Source organism: Scyliorhinus torazame, chromosome 7, assembly GCF_047496885.1.
Source record: "Scyliorhinus torazame isolate Kashiwa2021f chromosome 7, sScyTor2.1, whole genome shotgun sequence".
Lineage (NCBI taxonomy): Eukaryota > Metazoa > Chordata > Chondrichthyes > Carcharhiniformes > Scyliorhinidae > Scyliorhinus > Scyliorhinus torazame.
In genome coordinates, this window is record NC_092713.1 from 144494782 (window position 1) to 144516650 (window position 21869).

Consider the following 21869-nt stretch of genomic DNA (forward strand, 5'->3'; position numbering starts at 1 on the left):
CTTGAAGCTGCACATCTGGAGTCGGAACATGCAGGAATGCATTGACTTGTGGAGACGTTCGAGCGAATGAGGGTGGAAGTATCATGGTGTCACCGGAGTCACCAGTGGTCTCTCGGTGATCGTCGAATGCCTCTGTACACATTAGCTGAGGTCTGTCACTTTGCACATCTTGCATGGGAAGTGGGATGCTGTCATCACTCGTCTCACATACCGTGGGTAGATCCTCAGTAGCTGCTTGTTGTTCACTTGGGTAGGGTAAATTGTCAGAGACTTCATCTGATGGTGCAAACAATGTGGGTGGACTGTCATTGTCTTGCTGTTGTCCTTCATTTGGACTTGGACTGTCAATGTTGCTTTGTTCTTCACTGTAGCATGATAGACCGTCATGGTCGTCCTGCTGTGCAGTGGAGCGTGGCAGACTTTCATAGTCTTCTTGCTGTTTATTTGAGCATGGCAGAATTGCATCGTCTGCCGCTAGTTGGTCAGAGGAGGTTGCTAGACCCTCATGGTCTTGTTCCTGCAAGGACTGCGGTGTGGAGTCTTGCGTGTCTTCTTTCGTAGAGTCGGGAATACTGAGCGGTGCGTGGACCACGCTCTGTGTGGCAGCAGGCCGCTCTCTGTGGGCTTGCACCGCTCTCTGTCTCTTGGTTTCAGGCTGCAGCATCATCCTGAACTCACGAGTTGGGATGTCATATTTGCTGAGCTGAAGATCCTCAAATCCGAAGAACGAATCCGCATCTGCATTGGATTCAGTACGGGGGTCGCCATTTCTAATGAAAAAACCTTTGTCCGAATCGTAGTCTTCTAGGACCATGTCATCACTGTTTGTGTCGGAGCTGTCATTGGGCTCGCGAGGTCCAGAGAAAATGTTATGGTCGGTATCGAAGTATTCAAGGTCAGAATCATAGGTTTGGGCGTAGGTAACTGCTTGTTGCAGGGTTCTTCAGAGGTTTATTTTATTTCCTGGTTCAATTTGAGGCATTGTGCTGTCATTCCAGGTGAAGGAAGGTTGTTTTACAGCTTTAAAAGATTTTTTCTTTGATTTGGGACGATTCCCCTTTAAGTGGGCATGGTCCGGGGCCTCTGACGTCATGACGCATGTGACGTAGCGCAGAGGAAGCGATTTTGCATGCGCAGATCGCTGTTCCTTTTACCGATGGCCGTTTTCGTGATTGCGCATGCACGGCTTCTCGTGCATGCGCAAATGGGCCTTCCCGTTCTGTGTTCTTCTCGCGCAACTGCGCAAGTGCAGTGCCTTTTGAAAGATGGCCGCCAATGAAAATCGTTCTCTGCTCCGGGATTTCGGCCTCGACATGAGGACCGGCGCTTCTCTTACCTTTTCTTGCTGGTTGGAGTGTGTTTTCCTCACAGTATTTGCCGAATTTGTCCAGGACTGCCTGGAAGTCGCTCCCGTTTTACCCCTTGGAGAACTTGAATTTTTTAAAGATTTCTTCTGCTCTGGCACCGGCGATGGTGAGGAGAAGCTCTATTTTTTCAGGATCGGCCAGGTCTTCTAGTTCGGCTGCCACCAGGAAGATTTCAAACTTTTGCCGGAATGCCCGCCAGTTTTCACGGAGATCGCGGTGGCACTGGAGCTGCTGCGGAACCCGGAACTCGAACATCTTGCCTGGGTATCGTTGCTGGTTGTCACTTTATACTGAGGTATTGCTATGTGGATTGAAACAGTTCACTTCTGGTACCATGATTTGTTATGTTGTAGGTGTAACATAAGCGACTTCCTTGTGGTGCACTTGACAAAGGAAGGTTCAGACGTGGCGATAACTTCAACACGTTTATTAAACTATTTACACTTCTATTACTCGGGTTCGACACTACTGCTAATCCTACTATAGCTACCCAGACTGACTAACCAGCTGCTGCAATCCACGTGGTGGGTGTAATATTGAATCAACCCTGTCTCTGTCCTCACTGACTGTTTCCACTGGAAAGAGGCAGATCATGTGTGTGGTGTCCTTTATATATGGGTTGGTGCAATGCCCCCCTGTGGTCGTGTCACCTCCTTGTGTATCGTGAATGTCCATTGGTCGTATCCTATCTATCTGATCTATTGGTTGAGTGTGTGTGTGTGATGTCACTGGTGCTCCCTCTAGTGTCTAGCTAGCCTACATGTATTTACATTGATGCATATCACCACACCGGATGGAAATGGATTTTGCCCTGTCCAGACAAAATCGCATTACACGAATGGGAAAATGATTAATGTTGTCCCTAACATCCACTTAAGCCATTTGCAAGATATCTGCGGTCTCCGGAGACATTACGGAACCTTTGTGGAGATACTGATCAAATCAATTTCATCCTGCCAGCAATTAGCAAGCCTTTGACCTGGAACTCACCTGTGGGAGGGGCCAGTCAGTTCCATTCAGCTTTTTGCCCTTAAGAATACGGGACTCAGGGCAGAGGATCTCTCTTCCTTTGCTCTCTCTTCTTTTGCTACGGGGCTTTTACCATACTACAAAACAGAAGGCCATGAACACCAGACTATACAGACCAGCAGGATCAAAGCCCAGCTGCCAAACGGACCAGTCCGTTTTTAGGAAGAGCTAAAAAGACATTCGTGCCGGTTGAACTATTTTTCTTGGGAACGGTGAGTATATTCCCTCAGCCCACAGAAACTCCCAGTTAGGTTAGATTGTTGAGGTTGGGGTGGGTGAGTGGATATAGATATATATATGTTTTTGTGTGCTTAAGTAAACTTGTGTAAAGGTAAGAATTTTCGATATCCTGTTTAATTTCTTGCTTCCCATAGTATTTTTATAACCAGTGTTTGTGTGTCATCGTCTGAGTCGTGGAGGGCCTAATTTTCTTGAATCAATTATTTATTGGTAAATTTTACCATTGTTGTAGTCTCATCTTTCTTTCACTGTCCCCTCTGGTTGAGTCACAATAATTGCCAGAACATAATTCCAAGGTCGAGGACCTAAAAGGAATCCGAGCACTTCAAACACGCTCAGTCAAGAGAGGCTACTGGAATAAACAGTGGTCCCACTTTCTCTCTCTCTCGTGGAGTTGCACGAGTGGTGCGCTTCCGGGTGACATTTCACCATCAATAGGAGAGAGACTCACACAGGCGTAGGTGGCAGTCATGGTAACTGGTGTGGCATAAGGACAAGCCCACCGTTTAGACATAAACAGTGAGACTTGTTCCCTCTCTCTTGTGAAGCTGTCCCAGTGCGACACTTCTGGGTTGCAGGAGAGAGACACTTAGAAGTGAACTGCATCCCAATGCTGCACGATTACTGAGCCTTGTTTCGAAGATTCAGAACTCTGCAGATGTTCCTCAGTGGAAAGAGACGGAATGTGAGTGCCTCGTGCCTTTTATAGTGAGATACCACCTCTGAGTGTCCAGCCTGCTCATTGGTCATGTGCTGTTCTCTGTGTTCATTAGCTGCCTGTCTGTATATCATTATCTGCATGCCTGCATATCATGACAAGCACTGTGGCTGTGCCTACTTCATTGGGACTGCAGCGGTTTGTAAAGGCAAGTTAACCACCACCTTCTCAAGGGCAATTAGGGAGGGGCAATAAATGCTGGCCAAGCCAGAGATGCCCACATCCCGGAAGTGAATTTAAAAATGTGCCAGAATGAGATGAAAATATTGCCCTCGTTATGTTTGCATGCCATTGGCCGGGATTCTCCCCTCTGGGGACTAAGTCCCCACGCCGGCGGGAGAACCGGCGCCAACTACTCCGTCGTCAACAGCCCCTGAAAGTGCGGAATGCTCCGCATTTTCGGGGCCTAGGTGAACGGCGGAGGGGTTGGCGCCGCTCCAGCCGGCGCCGAAGGGATGGTGGGAGTTCACGCATGTGCCAAAGGGCCGTCGTGATCTTGCACATGCGCGGAACCGCTGCCGTGGTTCCACGCATGCGCAGTCCGGCCGGCGTATTTTGGCGCATGCGCGGGGGATTCTCTTCTCCACGCTGGCCATGGCGGAGCCCTACAGGGGCCAGTGCGGAAGAAAAGATTGGCCCCACGGATCAAGCCCGCCCGCAGTTTGGTGGGCCCCCCTGGGATCGGATCCCCTGCCACCCTCCCAAGGACCGCCCCCGCCGACTTAACTGCCAGGTCCCGCCGGTACGTGCGTTCAGTGATTCACGCCGGTGGGGGTGGCCAAAAACAGATGGCCACTCGGTGCCCGGAGAATTGCTGGGGTGGCCGTTGCTAACGGCCCCCAACCGGCGTGGCATGAATCCCGCCCAGCCCGGAAAATTGTGCCAGAGAATGCGGCAGCTGACATTGGGTTGGCGGGGGGGGGGGGGGGATTTGCGCCGCCACCGGGGAATTCTCCGACCCGGCGGGGGTCGGAGAATCCCGCCCATTGAGTCTGTTCCTTGTTAACCAACACCTGGGAGACCTCGCCATGCTGCTGTTTAGCACAAGTTTCCGAAAACTTGGACCAGGCGCAATGGCACCTGGGGAGTCTCCCAGGCCATTAGAGACCCCTGGGTAGTCAGGCTCTGGGCAGGGTGATGCACTCCCACTGGCACCCATCCCACCTGGAGGTGCCAGCCTGGCACTTTGGTACTGTAACACAGTGCCTTGGTGGCACTGTCAGGCTGGAAGAGGCACTGCAAAGGTGCCAGGCTGGCAGTGCCAGGGTGCCTGGGTGGCACCTGCAGGTGGGATGGGGCACTGCCAGGATGACAGGCTGGCAGTGACATGGTGTCTGGGTGCCAGCTTAACTGGGTGCCAGAGATTGGGCCCAGGGATGCCTCACCTTAAAAAGGTGGGATGAGGGTGAGCTTGAGGAACCCATAAGAGATGCAGTGGGGAGGGGGGTTTGGAGGCCACGTGGGGGTGGCCTGCAGGGGGAAATTGAAAGATCGGGCCAACATTTAAAAAGGTGTCCAGTTCTGTGAATACTCTTCCTGCATTGGCAAGCTGAGCTCATTAGTGCAAGATACTATCGAAGTACAGCCTCGACAGGGCGTTCTTCACTAAAGCAAAATAAAAGGCAAAGTGGCGGTAAATGGCTGTGCATTTCTCGGTGCTGTAGGCGGTGGAAACATCATGCTAAACACGTCCAAAACGGGACTCTGTTTCTGTCCGGTAAACCGCACCCAAGCAGTAGGAGTCGGCATCGCGGCCTCTCGAGCCTGCCATTCAATATGCTCATGGCTGATCGCCTCTCAGTCTCAATTCCATTTTCCTGTCCGTCCTCGATAGCCCTTCAACCTGTTACTAAATATAACTCTGCCCGCTCCTTAAATTTACTCAATGTGCCAGCATCCACCGCACTCCGGTGCAGTGGATTCCACAGATTCCTGACTTTTTGAGAGAAGTAATTTATTTCATAGAATTTACAGGGCAGAAGGAGGCCAGTCAGCCCATCGAGTCTGCACCGGCCCTTGGAAAGAGCACCCTACTTAAGCCCCACGCCTCCACCCAATCCTCGTAACCCAGTAACCCCACTTAACCGTTTTGGACACTAATGGCAATTTATCATGACCAATCCACCTAACCTGCACATCTTTGGACTGTGGGAGGAAACCGGAGCACCCGGAGAAACCCACGCACACACGGGGAGAATGTGCAGACTCCGCACAGACAGAGACCCAAGCCGGGAATCGAACCTGGGACCCTTGAGCTGTGAAGCAACGGGGCTAACCACTATGCTACCATGCTGCCCGTTTCTTCTCATCTCTGTTTTAAATCTGCTACCCATTATCCTAAAACTATAAACTCTGATGGGTCAGAAAGGCAACTTCAGTAGCAACGAATGCAAAAAGGATGGGGACCTGCAGGAGAAAGCAATCCAATTCTTAGATAAATGATGAGCAAGGTAATGGCTGTTGATTAATTGGCATCTATAAGCAGCACTTGGAGGATTAGTGATAATCATGCCACAACTTAACTAATGTCTAGAAACAATCATTTCCAACAATACTTAATTTGCACAATTCATCATTTAGTTCGCAGTCACCTGGAGAGAAAAACTCAAACTTCGCCTCACAGGAGCAGAAAGGCAAGATTTGGCTTACGCCAATGGGTAAGGAGACCTACAGGAATTTCCATAGAGACAAAAGGACAAAAGACATTCTCACAGGACTAATTTGTCTGCCAGCTCCACAGCATATCAATCAACAAATCCTGATATTGCTTATCCAGCACTCTTTGTTTGGACATCTATCTTATGGAGTCTATTGTTGGTAGTTTTAACTTAACTTAATCACAACTATGCATAGGCTGACGGGCTGTTCAGCACCTGCTTCCAGTCCGTGCAGCAGTTGTATGTCTCACTCTGAACCCTCACCTCCGTGCTGAGAATCTGACAAATAAACAGTGTGGCCGGGCCATCAGGCTACATAATCATCAAAATGACAAATTCAGAGCCAGATGGGAAGTTTAGTCATGTTCTTACCATGTTCTTTCCAGGATTTTTACACTGAGGAAACCTTAATTCTGCCTTTCCCTCGAATAGCCTGCACTTTGACCTTCAGGCTTTTGAAGTCAAAACATGAAATTGGTTAACTGTTGCTTTCCAATTTATCTCATCTGCTGTCCTATTAACATGGGGCTGTCTGAAGTATGGAGCTTGACTTCTCAAGGTGTTTCCACATAAGAATCAAGGGAATGGGTTCCAATAGCTGGGAATTAAGAAACTAACTAAGGGGTAAAAGAAACTTTACATTAGAGGACGACGTTTAGATAATAATAATCTTTATTGTCACAAGTAGGCTTACTTGAACACTGCAGTGAAGTTACTGTGAAAAAGGATGGCACGGTGGTGCAGTGGCTAGCACTGCCGCCTCACCACACCACGGTTCCAGGCTCGATCCCGGCTCTGGGTAACTGTCTGTGTGGAGTTTGCACATTCTCCTCGTGTTTGCGTGCGTTTCGCCCCACAACCCAAAAGATGTGCAGGGTAGGTGGATTGGCCATGCTAAATTGTCCCTTAATTGGAAAAAATGAATTGGGTACTCCAAATTTTTTTTTTTTTTTTTTTTAAAAGAGGTTACTGTAAAAATTCCCTAGTCGCCACATTCCAACACCTGTTCGGGTACATGGAGGGCGAATTCAGAATGTCCAAGTTATCTAACAGCACGTCTTTCAGGACTTGTGGGAGGAAACTGGAGCACCTGGAGGAAACCCACACACACAAGGGGAGAACATGCCGACTCCACACAGACTGTGACCCAAGCTGGGAATAGAACCTGGGACCCTGACGGTGTGAAGTAACAGTGCTACCCACTGTCCTACCGTGCTGCTGCCCATAAGCCAGGGGTTGAAAATTTTAGAAAGTTTCATTCTTCGTAAATCCTTCCATCAATCTTACAGAGCTAAAAGCGTGAGTAAATCATTTCTCCCCTTTCTGCAACACTTGATTGAAGTGTAATCTGAGGTAACACTAAGAAGTTCCAATCTTACAAAGACTGAATATGTCAAAAACCTTTCAGCCACTCCTGGATTTCAGATTGGAGTCTAGTTTGCATGAATTAAAATGGTTTAAAATTTAACTTTACATGTTGCTCTTTGTAAATGCCACAATTTGAACATGAAGATGATAGATTATTATTTCTGTAAGTTCTTCACAGGTCTTTGTTCGCGTTCAGTATTTGAGGCGTTGACAGAGACCGGGCAAAACCTGATGGTACCATTAAAGCTTTGAATGGAATGACAAAAAGCCTTCGTAATAGGAGCTGATGAGTGCTTGTAACATGTCCAGATACCTGTCCACACATTTCAGCATTGCGCGCACTTATTCTCATGAATGACCCATTGATTTTGCACTCTAGTTGATGTGATTCATTGCGATAGGAATAGGGAAAGTAAATGGATTGTGTCCATCCTTCTATACTCAGCTAATGCACACATCAAGGCAGCGGTTCTAAAACTCAACGACTAAACAAATCCATGCCTTAATTTTGCAGTATTGCTGTGACTCAGATGAGTTATTCTTGAGAAAACTCTTCTTGTCAACTTGTGGTGGGAGAGTAACCATTGATGTTAGAATAGAGAGGGTGAATTTCCATTGGAATATGCCCACTCGCCCACTGCCACTTCAATAGAAAAACCATAAAATGGTATGGAATGGCAACTCAGAGGATATATTAGTGAACAAACAATCCACAGGCATGAACTAACCCTCCATGAAATAAGTTCAAATTCCACCATGGCAGATGGGGAATTTAAAATCAGTTAATAAAATAAATATGGGGAGGGAGCAGCTCAGTTGTGCAGTGGTCAGCACTGATGCCTCACAGCGCCAAGGGCCGAGGTTCGATCAGTTAAAAACCATTAGGTATGTGAAAGGCAGGCTATTCCCACATCCTGAAATTGTATTTTTTTCAAAAAATGTCCAATTAAGGGACAATTGAGCATGGCCAATCCATCTACCGTGCACATCGTTGGGTTGTGGGGGTGAGACCCACGCAGACATGGGGAGAATGTACAAACTCCACACAGACAGTGACCCAGGGCCAGGATCGAACCTGGGTCCCTATAATTAATTTTTTTTAATTTGGCTTTTCCGCAACTCTCCCGCAGGACAATCCTGGGGCAGGATTCTCCCCTACCCGGCGGGGCGGAGGGTTCCGGCGTAATGGAGCGGCGGGAACCACTCCGGCTTCAGGCCGCCCCAAAGGTGCGGACGTCTCCACACCTTTAGGGGCCAAGCCCTCACCTTGAGGGGCTAGGCCCGCACCGGAGTGGTTTCCGCTCCGCCGGCTGGCGGGAAAGGCCTTTGGCGCCACGCCAGCCGGCGCCGAAAGGTCTTCGCCGGGCGACGCATGCGCGGGAGCGTCAGCGGCTGCTGACGTCATCCCCGCGCATGCGCAGTGGAGGGGGTCCCTTCGTCCTCCACCATAGTGAAGACCATGGCGAAGGCGGAAGAAAAAGAGTGCCATCACGGCACAGGCCCGCCCGCGTGGGGGCACCCCCCGGGACCAGATCGCCCCGTGCCACCCCCCAGGATGCCGGAGCCCGCCCGCGCTGCCTTGTCCCGGCGTTCAAAAGGTGATTTAATCCACGCTGGATGGAGAGGGTTGACAGCGGCAGGACTTCGGCCCATCGCGGGCCGGAGAATCACCAGGGGCGGGCCCGCCGACCGGCGCGGCGCGATCCCCGCCCCCGCCGACTGGCGCGCCGCGATTCCCGCCCCCGCCAAATCTCTGGTGGCGGAGAATTCGGGACACGGCAGGGGCGGAATTCATGCCAGCCCCCAGCGATTATACGACCCGGTGGGGGGTCGGAGAATCGCGCCCCTCATCTCTCATATACTCCTTTCTAAAACCGCCAGTTTCAGCTCTGATTCAGTCAATGGTACTCTCACCGCTGTGATAGTAAGTTCTGGATATAGGTCCCACTCCATGGGTTGAACTTTACAAGGCCTCGCATTCACCCCATTCAACTCAAAGGTTGGGAACAGCCTATCCACTAGCCTAGTGGCAGCCTTGCAGCAGTTTAATGCGAGGAGCATCATTAGTTGCTTCATGGCAAGACTTCTGCTCCACCTTTAGTCCCTGCAACTCGGCAGGAGAGATAGCCGCTGCTGCGACTACAGAAAGTCCTACCACCTCCAGCATCCCATGCAAATTTGGGGTCAGCAGTCTTGGTGAGGGCAGTGAGGTGGATGAGGGTGAATAAATTGAAGAGGCCCTGGGAAAGATTAAAGGGGGCAACAACCTTTGGTTGGGGAGGGAGGGGGCGGTATCTTCAATGCATCCAAGCGATCCACAAATTATGTGTCCCACCTTGCCGGCAGCTTCCATGTAACTAAAGCTGTCTGGCCTTGTGCATGGTGTGGACCTCCCCCACCACCAGTAAAAAATCAGTGATGGTGGTGTGATGTTATGCATAAGCAATCATGTAAATAGTCATCTATATGACCTGCAACCAGCAGGTGGCAGTAGAGAACAACCAGTGACACTGTGACCTCAGGGAGTCTGGAGATAGTTGTTGTAGTGGATAGTCAAACTTGTAGTACCTCTTAGATAATTTATTATAGTTAATAGTTTTTGAGATTTTTCTCATATCTAACCCACGTAATTGTTTTACAATAACATTTAACTAGTTGCTCTCTTGTGCATGATTCCTACCGGTCAAGACCAGAACGTGATGGTTGGGGTGCGAGCCTTATTATCAGTTGGACACTTCAGCACATCAATAGGCCCAAGGTCATGTAGGCCCTCCCAATGACAACTCCACATTCTGTTAAATTTGAAACAAGTCAGGAGTGGTGGGTGGGTGGTGGGAAGGCTATTTTGTATAATTAAAAATGCCCCTTCCCTGTAAGTGATGTTGACCTCTCACAATTTTGGACCACAATTTCCCCTTCGAGTTCAAAGAAGGCAATGGATGGGCAGACTCTTCAAAGATGAACATGGAGATGGTGATGTAGTCCTGGTCTGTACACACAGAGTAGGAAACTTTGGGTGAATTGAAACTCATACGTTGTGACATGGACAGATGTTTCCCCTGTGACGTTATTCATAGGTGGCAATAAGACATTGACGCGATCCTTTTTCAAAAGTGACAGAAGCTCTATGGGTCAAGGCTCTCCAGTGAGTTCCTCCTCATGCTGATTCTCCCAGCTCATTAGGTTTGAGGCTGCAGCACTCCAGATTTCCTTTAAGCATGTCTTTGCAGTACTTGTGCAGCCGACCTTAGTTTCAATTATCAGATGCTAGCTCTCCACACATAGCTGTCTCAGAATGCCCACTCCTTCATTCTAACTACATGCCATACTCCCCACAGTTGCGCTGTCAGGATTATTGCCTCAATGCTTGTTGTCTGGGTTTGGTTTGAGGTTTGTGATATGGTCTTGCCAATGGATGCTGAGGATGGAGCAAAGAGTATGCATGTGTTTATGGTATAAAGTCCAGGACTCAGGTCCATGGAGGATGGAATTAATGACATCTTCATGGACAGTTTAATTCTGCGGTTGTTGAGTACTCTAGTGTAAAACCTTCCAAGTGTCTGGTTCACCCTGCTGATCCTAGCTGATATCTCTTTGTCGAGTGAACTGTCATTGGAGATAATGGGGCTGGATTCTCCATTATTGAGACTATGTCCCCACGCTGGCGTTAAAACGGTGGAGTTTTACTCCCGAAATTCCTGCAAAAAAGTGAAACGAATACAAAACCCTGCAGGGAGCTCACAGGGGTCTGGAATGAATCTAGGAGCTTTTGTTGCAGATACGGGCCCCCGCACGTCCGGCTCAGAGGCCATGCATGCACACGGCGGCAGCCTCCAGTGGCCGTGCCGTGCTCCATAGCGGACTCGGACTGCAGAGCTAGACCCAAGAAAGAAACCACCCGATCGGCTAATCGCCCTACCCTCAAACCCCGCACATTAATTTCCCGGCCGCCTATAAGGCCCACTCTGGTCTCCGATCCACCCGTCCCCACCAGGGCGGCCGTGGACTGAGTCCACAAGCAAGCATCCCGACCGGCAATAGCAGGTTATTTCCACGCCGTCGGGAACTCCGCCGGTTGGGGGTGGAGGATTGCTAAGCGGGCCTCTAGCAATGGCCTCCCGGCGTGAAATTTCGGTGCCCGGAGAATTGCCAAACCGGCGCCGGGCCCGATTACAGCGTAAAACTGGATTCTCCGCCCCGGCGCGGGCTGCGATTTCGGCGTTGAGGTGCGGAGAATCCAACCCAATGGTATTTGAAGTTATCCACATTCTTCAGGTTTGTATCGTTGATGGAGATGTCTGGTTGAACAATGCTGGAATTTTGCATGGGCTGGTATAGAGGCTCAGCTTTTCCAAGACTGATGGTCAATCCAAATAACTTTGAAACATCTGAAAATCTGTCAACCATGATCTGCAAATTCTCATTTTGTGAGGACAAGGAACTTTCTGGATGAGCTTCTCAGAGGTTTCAATATGATAGCAGAGTTACTCTCCCTCTTCAGGGTCCCTGATGGCATGGAACATATCATAGAACATAGAACATAGAAAATACAGCACAGAACAGGCCCTTCGGCCCACGATGTTGTGCCGAACCTTTGTCCCAGATTAATCATAGATTATCATTGAATTTACAGTGCAGAAGGAGGCCATTCGGCCCTTTGAGTCTGCACCGGCTCTTGGAAAGAGCACCCTACCCAAACTCAACACCTCCACCCAACACCAAGGGCAATTTGGACATTAAGGGAAATTTATCATTGGCCAATTCACCTAACCTACAGTACAGAAGGAGACCATTCAGCCCATTGGGTATGCACCGACCCTCTGAAAAAGCACCCTACCTAGGCCCACTGCCTCATCCTAGCCCCATAAACCCACCTAACCTGCACATATCTGGGCACTAAGTTGCATGTTAGCATGGCCAATCCACCCTACCTGCACATCTTTGGACTGCGGAAGGAAACAGGAGCACCGAAGGAACCCCACACAGACCTGGGGAGAAAGTGCAAACTCCACAGTCGCCCAAGGCTGGAATCGAACCTGGGTCCTTGGCAATGTGAGGCAACAGTGCTAACCACTGTGCCACTATGTCACCCTGGTTCTCGAGCACTGCCCTGCTTCAGTCCGGTCAATATCTCAAAGGAAACTGACGACTCACCATTTATAAGGACCTGACCTGTCATTCCATCGTGGAATAGCTGTGTGATCTTGACAAACACTTTTGGGTAACCACAGTATTACAGCATTGTCCAGAGGGCCTCCCTGTTCACTGTGTGCGAGGCCTTTATGAGGGGAATGAAAATGAAGTGAACAGCCATGTTCCACTCCAGGCATTTTTCTTGTGTTTATCTCACAGTGAAAGCCATATCCACTGTGCTGAAACCTCGTTGAATGCCTCGGGTAGATTTATGTGTGCCACAATGATAAGTCTGTTTAAGATGATGCAAGCAAAAGTTTTTCCTGCTATGAATAGAAGTGAGATATTTCTGTAGTTGCTTTGCTGCCTTTGGTCTTGGAGCAAGCCTCAATCGTGGAATCGCGTAAGTCATTTGGCATCTTTTCTTCATTCCAAATGCACAAGAAGATAGCGTAGAAGACTGCCATCATGTCAGGGCCTGCCACTTTGAAACTTTCTGCTGATATTCCATCTTTTCCTGAAGACTTGCCTGAGCTAATCTGCTTAATGGCTTTCTTGATTTCATCAACAGGAGGCAAGTCAAGCTCGTCAAGGACTGGTCGCTGAAGCATCTGGTTCAGGGCAGTGGGATTGACGGTAGATGGGTCTGTTCAACCATAGAACCACGACAGTGCAGAAGGAGGCCATTCGGCCCGTCAAATCTGCACCGACCCTCTGAAAAGAGCACCCTACCTAGGCCCTGCCCTATCCCCGTAGCCCCATATGACTTTCACACTAAGGGACAATTTAGCATGGCCAATCCACCTAACCTGCACTTCTTTGGACTGTGGGAGGAAACTGGAGCACCTGGAGGAAACCCATGCAGAGACTGGGAGAGAGAAAGTGCAAACTCCACAAAAATGGTCACCGAATGCCGGAATTGAACCTGGGTCCCTGGAGCTGTGAGACAGCCATGCTAACCACTGGTGACTCCGTGCCACCTACAGACTGCTGAAGTGTTCCGCCCATTTGTCTCTTATTTCTGCCTGATTTTTTCTAATTAAGGAGGACTCATCGACCGAGAGCAACAGTGTGGAGCTTGTCCTCGAAGGTTTATATACAGATTTAATTGAACTGAAGAACCTTTTTGAGTTATGGGAGTCTGCATATTGTTGCAATTCTTCAGCTTTCCTTTCCCACCATCTGTCTTCCATCAAACGCAGCTGTCTCTGAGCTTTACTTTTGGCCTTTTGGATTTTGGCGGCAGCGGTGCGCAGGGGCCCTCTGGGAGGTGAGTAGTGTATTTAAAAGCCTTACCTTTACAGGAGCAGCCCTTTGGATTTCGGCGGCAGCGGTGCGCAGGGGCCCTCTGGGAGGTAAGTAGTGAATTTAAAAAGCCTTACCTTTACAGGAGCAACCCTTTGGATTTCGGCGGCAGCGGTGCGCAGGGGCCTTCTTGGAGGTGAGTAGTGAATTTAAAAAGCCTTGCCTGGTCCCGTGTCTGTTCTTCTTTTCTGGTTTATTTGTTTTTATATAAGGCGGGAACCGGAAGTTCGACCTGCGGACCTCTGGCAAGTCCCGCCACCCCCCCCCCCCCAACCAATAAATTCTGGTGGAGAGGAAACCCGAGACACTACACGTGTAGTGTTTCCCACCCGCCCTCCTCCTCTAACCTAATAATAAGACCCATTGGTGTAAGGTAAGTGCCATATTATATTATTATTATATTATTAGCATTGTGCAGGTCAAGGTTCGGAGGTGGAGGAGCAGTCTCTGTCAGCGAGAGAACCTGAGAACATCTAAGACACTCAGAAGGTAAGTAAGTGATTTTTACTCATTTTTACTTTTATACCTTTTTTCAAATTGTGTGTGTCGGGGGGAAACTGAAGTGACATCACAGAAAAGCTGTGGCCAGAGTGGCTGGTTGGGATTCTAACCTAAATTTAAAAAGAATTTTGAGTATTTGGTAACTAATTAAACATAATAACTTAATTATAATTTAGAGGATATCTAAGCCAGAGATCGGAGAGTATTATAGTTAGCTATCGCATTTCTATTAGAAATCTAGTGCTAGTTTCAAAAAAGTATTTAAAACAAAGACAAATTTTAATTTTAATTTTAATTAATTGACGCAATGTCAGTTAGTGGGGTGCTGTGCTCTGACTGTGAGATGTGGCAGGTCCGGGAGGCTTCCAGCGTCCCGGATGGCTTCATCTGCAGAAAGTGCACCGAACTGGAGCTCCTCACAGACCACATGGTTCGGTTGGAGCAGCAATTGGATGCACTTAGGAGCATGCAGGTGGCGGAAAGCGTCATAGATCGCAGTTATGTAAATGTGGTCACACCCAAGGTGCAGGCAGAGAAATGGGTGACCACCAGAAAGGGCAGGCAGTCAGTGCAGGAATCCCCTGTGGTTGTCCCCCGCTCGAACAGATATACCCCTTTGGATACTGTCGGGGGGGATAGCCTATCAGGGGAAAACAGCAGCAGCCAGAGCAGTGGCACCACGGCTGGCTCTGATGTTCAGAAGGGAGGGTCAAAGCGCAGAAGAGTAATAGTAATAGGGGACTCTATAGTCAGGGGCACAGATAGGCGCTTCTGTGGACGTGAAAGAGACTCCAGGATGGTATGTTGCCTCCCTGGTGCCAGGGTCCAGGATGTCTCCGAACGGGTAGAGGGAATCCTGAAGGGGGAGGGCAAACAGGCAGAGGTCGTTGTACATATTGGTGCTAACGACATAGGCAGGAAGGGGCATGAGGTCCTGCAGCAGGAGTTCAGGGAGCTAGGCAGAAAGTTAAAAGACAGGACCTCGAGGGTTGTAATCTCGGGATTACTCCCTGTGCCACGTGCCAGTGAGGCTAGAAATAGGAAGATAGAGCAGATAAACACGTGGCTAAACAGCTGGTGTAGGAGGGAGGGTTTCCGTTATCTGGACGACTGGGAACTCTTCCAGGGCAGGTGTGACCTGTATAAGAAGGACGGGTTGCATCTAAACCGGAGAGGCATAAATATCCTGGCCGCGAGGTTTGCTAGTGTCACACGGGAGGGTTTAAACTAGTATGGCAGGGGGGTGGGCATAGGAGCAATAGGTCAGAAGGTGAGAGCATTGAGGGAGAACTAGGGAATAGGGACAGTGTGGCTCTGAGGCAGAGCAGACGGGGAGAAGTTGCTGAACACAGCGGGTCTGGTGGCCTGAAGTGCATATGTTTTAATGCAAGGAGCATTACGGGTAAGGCAGATGAACTTAGAGCTTGGATTAGTACTTGGAACTATGATGTTGTTGCCATTACAGAGACCTGGTTGAGGGAAGGGCAGGATTGGCAGCTAAACGTTCCAGGATTTAGATGTTTCAGGCGGGATAGAGGGGGATGTAAAAAGGGAGGCGGAGTTGCGTTACTTGTTCGGGAGAATATCACAGCTATACTGCGAGAGGACACCTCAGAGGGCAGTGAGGCTATATGGGTAGAGATCAGGAATAAGAAGGGTGCAGTCACAATGTTGGGGGTATACTACAGGCCTCCCAACAGCCAGCGGGAGATAGAGGAGCAGATAGGTAGACAGATTTGGAAAAGAGTAAAAACAACAGGGTTGTGGTGATGGGAGACTTCAACTTCCCCAATATTGACTGGGACTCACTTAGTGCCAGGGGCTTAGACGGGGCGGAGTTTGTAAGGAGCATCCAGGAGGGCTTCTTAAAACAATATGTAAACAGTCCAACTAGGGAAGGGGCGGTACTGGACCTGGTATTGGGGAATGAGCCCGTCCAGGTGGTAGATGTTTCAGTAGGGGAGCATTTCGATAACAGTGACCACAATTCAGTAAGTTTTAAAGTACTGGTGGACAAGGATAAGAGTGGTCCGAGGATGAATGTGCTAAATTGGGGGAAGGCTAATTATAACAATATTAGGCGGGAACTAAAGAACATAGATTGGGGGCGGATGTTTGAGGGCAAATCAACATCTGACATGTGGGAGGCTTTCAAGTGTCAGTTGAAAGGAATACAGGACCGGCATGTTCCTGTGAGGAAGAAAGATAAATACGGCAATTTTCGGGAACCTTGGATGACGAGTGATATTGTAGGCCTCGTCAAAAAGAAAAAGGAGGCATTTGTCAGGGCTAAAAGGCTGGGAACAGACGAAGCCTGTGTGGCATATAAGGAAAGTAGGAAGGAACTTAAGCAAGGAGTCAGAAGGGGTCACGAAAAGTCATTGGCAAATAGGGTTAAGGAAAATCCCAAGGCTTTTACACGTACATAAAAAGCAACAGGGTAGCCAGGGAAAGAGTTGGCCCACTGAAGGATAGGCAAGGGAATCTATGTGTGGAGCCAGAGGAAATGGGCGAGGTACTAAATGAATACTTTGCATCAGTATTCACCAAAGAGAAGGAATTAGTAGATGTTGAGTCTGGAGAAGGGGGTGTAGATAGCCTGGGTCACATTGTGATCCAAAAAGACGAGGTGTTGGGTGTCTTAAAAAATATTAAGGTAGATAAGGCCCCAGGGCCTGATGGGATCTACCCCAGAATACTGAAGGAGGCTGGAGAGGAAATTGCTGAGGCCTTGACAGAAATCTTTGGATCCTCGCTGTCTTCAGGGGATGTCCCGGAGGACTGGAGAATAGCCAATGTTGTTCCTCTGTTTAAGAAGGGTAGCAAGGATAATCCAGGGAACTACAGGCCGGTGAGCCTTACTTCAGTGGGAGGGAAATTACTGGAGAGAATTCTTCGAGATAGGATCTACTCCCATTTGGAAGCAAATGGACGTATTAGTGAGAGGCAGCACGGTTTTGTGAAGGGGAGGTCGTGTCTCACTAACTTGATAGAGTTTTTCGAGGAGGTAACTAAGATGATTGATGCAGGTAGGGCAGTAGATGTTGTCTATATGGACTCAGTAAGGTCTTTGACAAGGTCCCTCATGGTAGACTAGTACAAAAGGTGAAGTCACACGGGATCAGGGGTGAGCTGGCAAGGTGGATACAGAACTGGCTAGGCCATAGAAGGCAGAGAGTAGCAATGGAGGGATGCTTTTCTAATTGGAGGGCTGTGACCAGTGGTGTTCCACAGGGATCAGTGCTGGGACCTTTGCTCTTTGTAGTATATATAAATGATTTGGAGGAAAATGTAACTGGTCTGATTAGTAAGTTTGCAGACGACACAAAGGTTGGTGGAATTGCGGATAGCGATGAGGACTGTCTGAGGATACAGCAGGATTTAGATTGTCTGGAGACTTGGGCGGAGAGATGGCAGATGGAGTTTAATCCGGTCAAATGTGAGGTAATGCATTTTGGAAGGTCTAATGCAGGTAGGGAATATACAGTGAATGGTAGAACCCTCGAGTATTGAAAGTCAAAGAGATCTAGGAGTACAGGTCCACAGGTCATTGAAAGGGGCAACACAGGTGGAGAAGGTAGTCAAGAAGGCATACGGCATGCTTGCCTTCATTGGCCGGGGCATTGAGTATAAGAATTGGCAAGTCATGTTGCAGCTGTATAGAACCTTAGTTAGGCCACACTTGGAGTATAGTGTTCAATTCTGGTCGCCACACTACCAGAAGGATGTGGAAGCTTTAGAGAGGGTGCAGAAGAGATTTACCAGAATGTTACCTGGTATGGAGGGCATAAGCTATGAGGAGCGATTGAATAAACTCGGTTTGTTCTCACTGGAACGAAGGAGGTTGAGGGGCGACCTGATAGAGGTATACAAAATTATGAGGGACATAGACAGAGTGGATAGTCAGAGGCTTTTCCCCAGGGTAGAGGGGTCAATTACTAGGGGGCATAGGTTTAAGGTGAGAGGGGCAAGGTTTAGAGTAGATGTACGAGGCAAGTTTTTTACGCAGAGGGTAGTGGGTGCCTGGAACTTGCTACCGGAGGAGGTAGTGGAAGCAGGGACGATAGGGACATTTAAGGGGCATCTTGACAAATATATGAATAGGATGGGAATAGAAGGATACGGACCCAGGAAGTGTAGAAGATTGTAGTTTAGTCGGGCAGCATCGTCGGCACGGGCTTGGAGGGCCAAAGGGCCTGTTCCTGTGCTGTACATTTCTTTGTTCTTTGTTTACTCTTCAGGTGTGGAAACTTATCTCTTTTGGAGGCGGAACATAGAACATAGAACATGACAGCGCAGTACAGGCCCTTCGGCCCTCGACATTGCGCCGACCTGTGAAACCACTCTAAAACCCATCTACACTATTCCCTTATCACCCATATGTCTATCTACTGACCATTTGAATGCCCTTAGTATTGGCGAGTCCACTACTGTTGCAGGCAGGGCATTCCACGCCCTTACTACTCTCTGAGTAAAGAACCTACCTCTGACATCTGTCTTATATCCATCTCCCCTCAATTTAAAGCAATGTCCCCTCGTGCTAGACATCACCATCCGAGGAAAAAGGCTCTCACTGTTCACCCTATCCAATCCTCTGATCATCTTGTATGCCTCAATTAAGTCACCTCTTAACCTTCTTCTCTCTAACGAAAACAGCCTCAAGTCCCTCAGCCTTCCCTCATAAGATCTTCCCTCCATACCAGGCAACATTCTGGGAAATCTCCTCTGCACCCTTTCCAATGCTTCCACATCCTTCCTATAATGTGCCGACCAGAATTGCACGCAACACTCCAAATGCGGCCGCACCAGAGTTTTGTACAGCTGCAACATGACCTCATGGCTCCGAAACTCAATCCCTCGACCAATAAAAGCTAAGACATCGTACGCCTTCTTAACAACCCTCTCAACCTGGGTGGCAACTTTCAGGGATCTATGTACATGGACACCGAGATCTCTCTGCTCATCCACACTGCCAAGAATCTTACCATTAGCCCAGTACTCTGTCTTCCTGTTATTCCTTCCAAAATGAATCACCTCACACTTTTCTGCATTAAACTCCATTTGCCACCTCTCAGACCAGCGCTGCAGCTTTTCTATGTCCCTCTGTAACTTGTAACATCCTTCCGCACTGTCCACAACTCCACCGACTTTAGTGTCATCTGCAAATTTACTCACCCATCCTTCTACGTCCTCCTCCAGGTCATTTATAAAAATGACAAACAGCAGTGGCCCCAAAACTGATTCTTGTGGTACACCACTAGTAACTGGACTCCAGTCTGAACATTTCCCATCAACCACCACCCTTTGTCTTCTTCCAGCTCGCCAATTTCTGATCCAAACTGCTAAATCACCCTGAATCCCATGCCTCCATATTTTCTGCAGTGGGCTACCGTGGGGAACCTTATCAAACGCTTTACTGAAATCCATATACACCACATCAACTGCTTTACCCTCATCCACCTGTTTGGTCAACTTCTCAAAGAACTCAATAAGGTTTATGAGGCACGACCTACCCTTCACAAAACCGTGTTGACTATCTCTAATCAAATTATTCCTTTCCAGCTGATGATACATCCTATCTCTTATAAACCTTTCCAAGATTTTGCCCACAACAGAAGTAAGGCTCACTGGTCTATAGTTACTGGGGTTGTCTCTACTCCCCTTCTTGAACAAGGGGACAACATTTGATATCCTCCAGTCTTCTGGCACTATTCCTGTAGACAAAGATGACTTAAAGATCAAAGCCAAAGGCTCAGCAATCTCCTCCCTAGTTTCCCAGAGAATCCTAGGATAAATCCCATCCGGCCCAGGTGACTTATCTATTTTCACACTTTTCAGAATTGCTAACCCCCCCTCCTTATGAACCTCAAGTCCTTCTAGTCTAGTAGCCTGAATCTCAGTATTCTCCCCGACAACATTGTCTTTTTCCTGTGTGAATACTGATGAAAAATATTCATTTAGCACCTCTCCTATCTCCTCGGACTCCAAGCACAGCTTCCTATTACTATCCTTGGCTGGCCCTACTCTTACCCTAGTCATTCATTTATTCCTGACATATCTATCGAAAGCTTTCGGGTTATCTTTCATTCCATATCTGCTCTGTCTTTGACGTGGATTTGAGATGTGCTTTCACTATTTTCATCAAACTAGTCCTGAGGCATTCGCTTCTTCAGTTTAAGAAGAGTGTTTACTCTTTCAGTCATAGTGTCTTTAAATTTACTTCACAATTTACAACGCAGTCTCTAACGAGGGGTATGCTAGCTTTGAGCATTTGATCAACTGTGTTACGAATCTGGTTATAGCAAGTGATGTTAGTCATGTTAGGCATATTGAAAGGAGCTCTGACAATGTTTTGTTGTTTGCACTGAGCAATTTGAGAGTTCTGTTGATTAGTCTGTGATCCGCCCAGCTTTCTGCACCTCACATTACATGGTTAATTCATACATCCTGGAGATTCCTCTGATGCACAATGATGTAATCGATCATATGCCATTGTTTCAATCTTGTTGATAAAACCAAGTGATTTTGTACTTAATTGTCTGAACATTGTGTCGGTAAGGTAAAGATAATGTTCAGCACATTTTCTCAGTGTTAACAGGCCATAGCTGTTATGTTTTCCAATCCATGATTATTCAGAACTCCTTTTCCTAGTTTTCCTTGACATTTCTCCCAGGACCATCATTGGCAGACTTTGACTTAATGAGTTGATCCAGACCTTTGTAAAGCGGTTCTGTATTGTCCTGAGGGCTGTTGAGTGTTGCTACTTGTGGAAGCATGGCCCCTTTAAGGGGCTGACTTTGCATTCCACTTGATCGTCTTGGTACTAATTGCGTGGGAGCACACAAACCCTAACCAATAGGGAGAGAGCACAGGGCTCTGGGAGCAGGGGCCTGGCAGTGTGGACCCCAGAGTTGGAGAGTCAAGGCCTAACCATCATTGCTCTGTGCCTGTATATAGTTGCCTTTGCCTACTGTTAATACACACCCTCTGTTGTCACTGGATGTCTCCAGTGTTTTGCCTCAAGCCACCACATTGGTTGGATCATTAGCCTTCAGCAGTTCAAGATTCAAGGGGGGAAGGACAAAGCCTCTGAAGGCAAGCAAAAATCAGGGACCATTGATGATAGCACACAAAATGTGAGTGAACATGCCAATGATCGGAAAGTTAGACCTGTTCGACCAGGGAGCCGAAGACTGGAACCAGTACCTTGAACAGCTCCCCTATTTCTTCACAGTGAATGAGTTAGCAGGGGAAGACAAGTAAAGTTGATATTTTTGACAGTTTGTGGGCCTCAATCCAGACGTATAGGGAGAAAGCACTGGGCCCCCCTTGATAGAGGCCGCAATACCACAAGTAACAACTCTCAACAGCCCTGAGGACATGAAAGAACAGTTTTACAAAGATGGATCTGAATCAACTCATTAAGTCCACATCTACAATCGGATAAGAAATCAGCTGGGCGGCTTTGCGGTCCACGTGACCAACTCAGGACCAATTACGTGGGAGCGTGCGAAACCCGACTAATTGAGAGAGAGCACAGGGCTCTGGGAG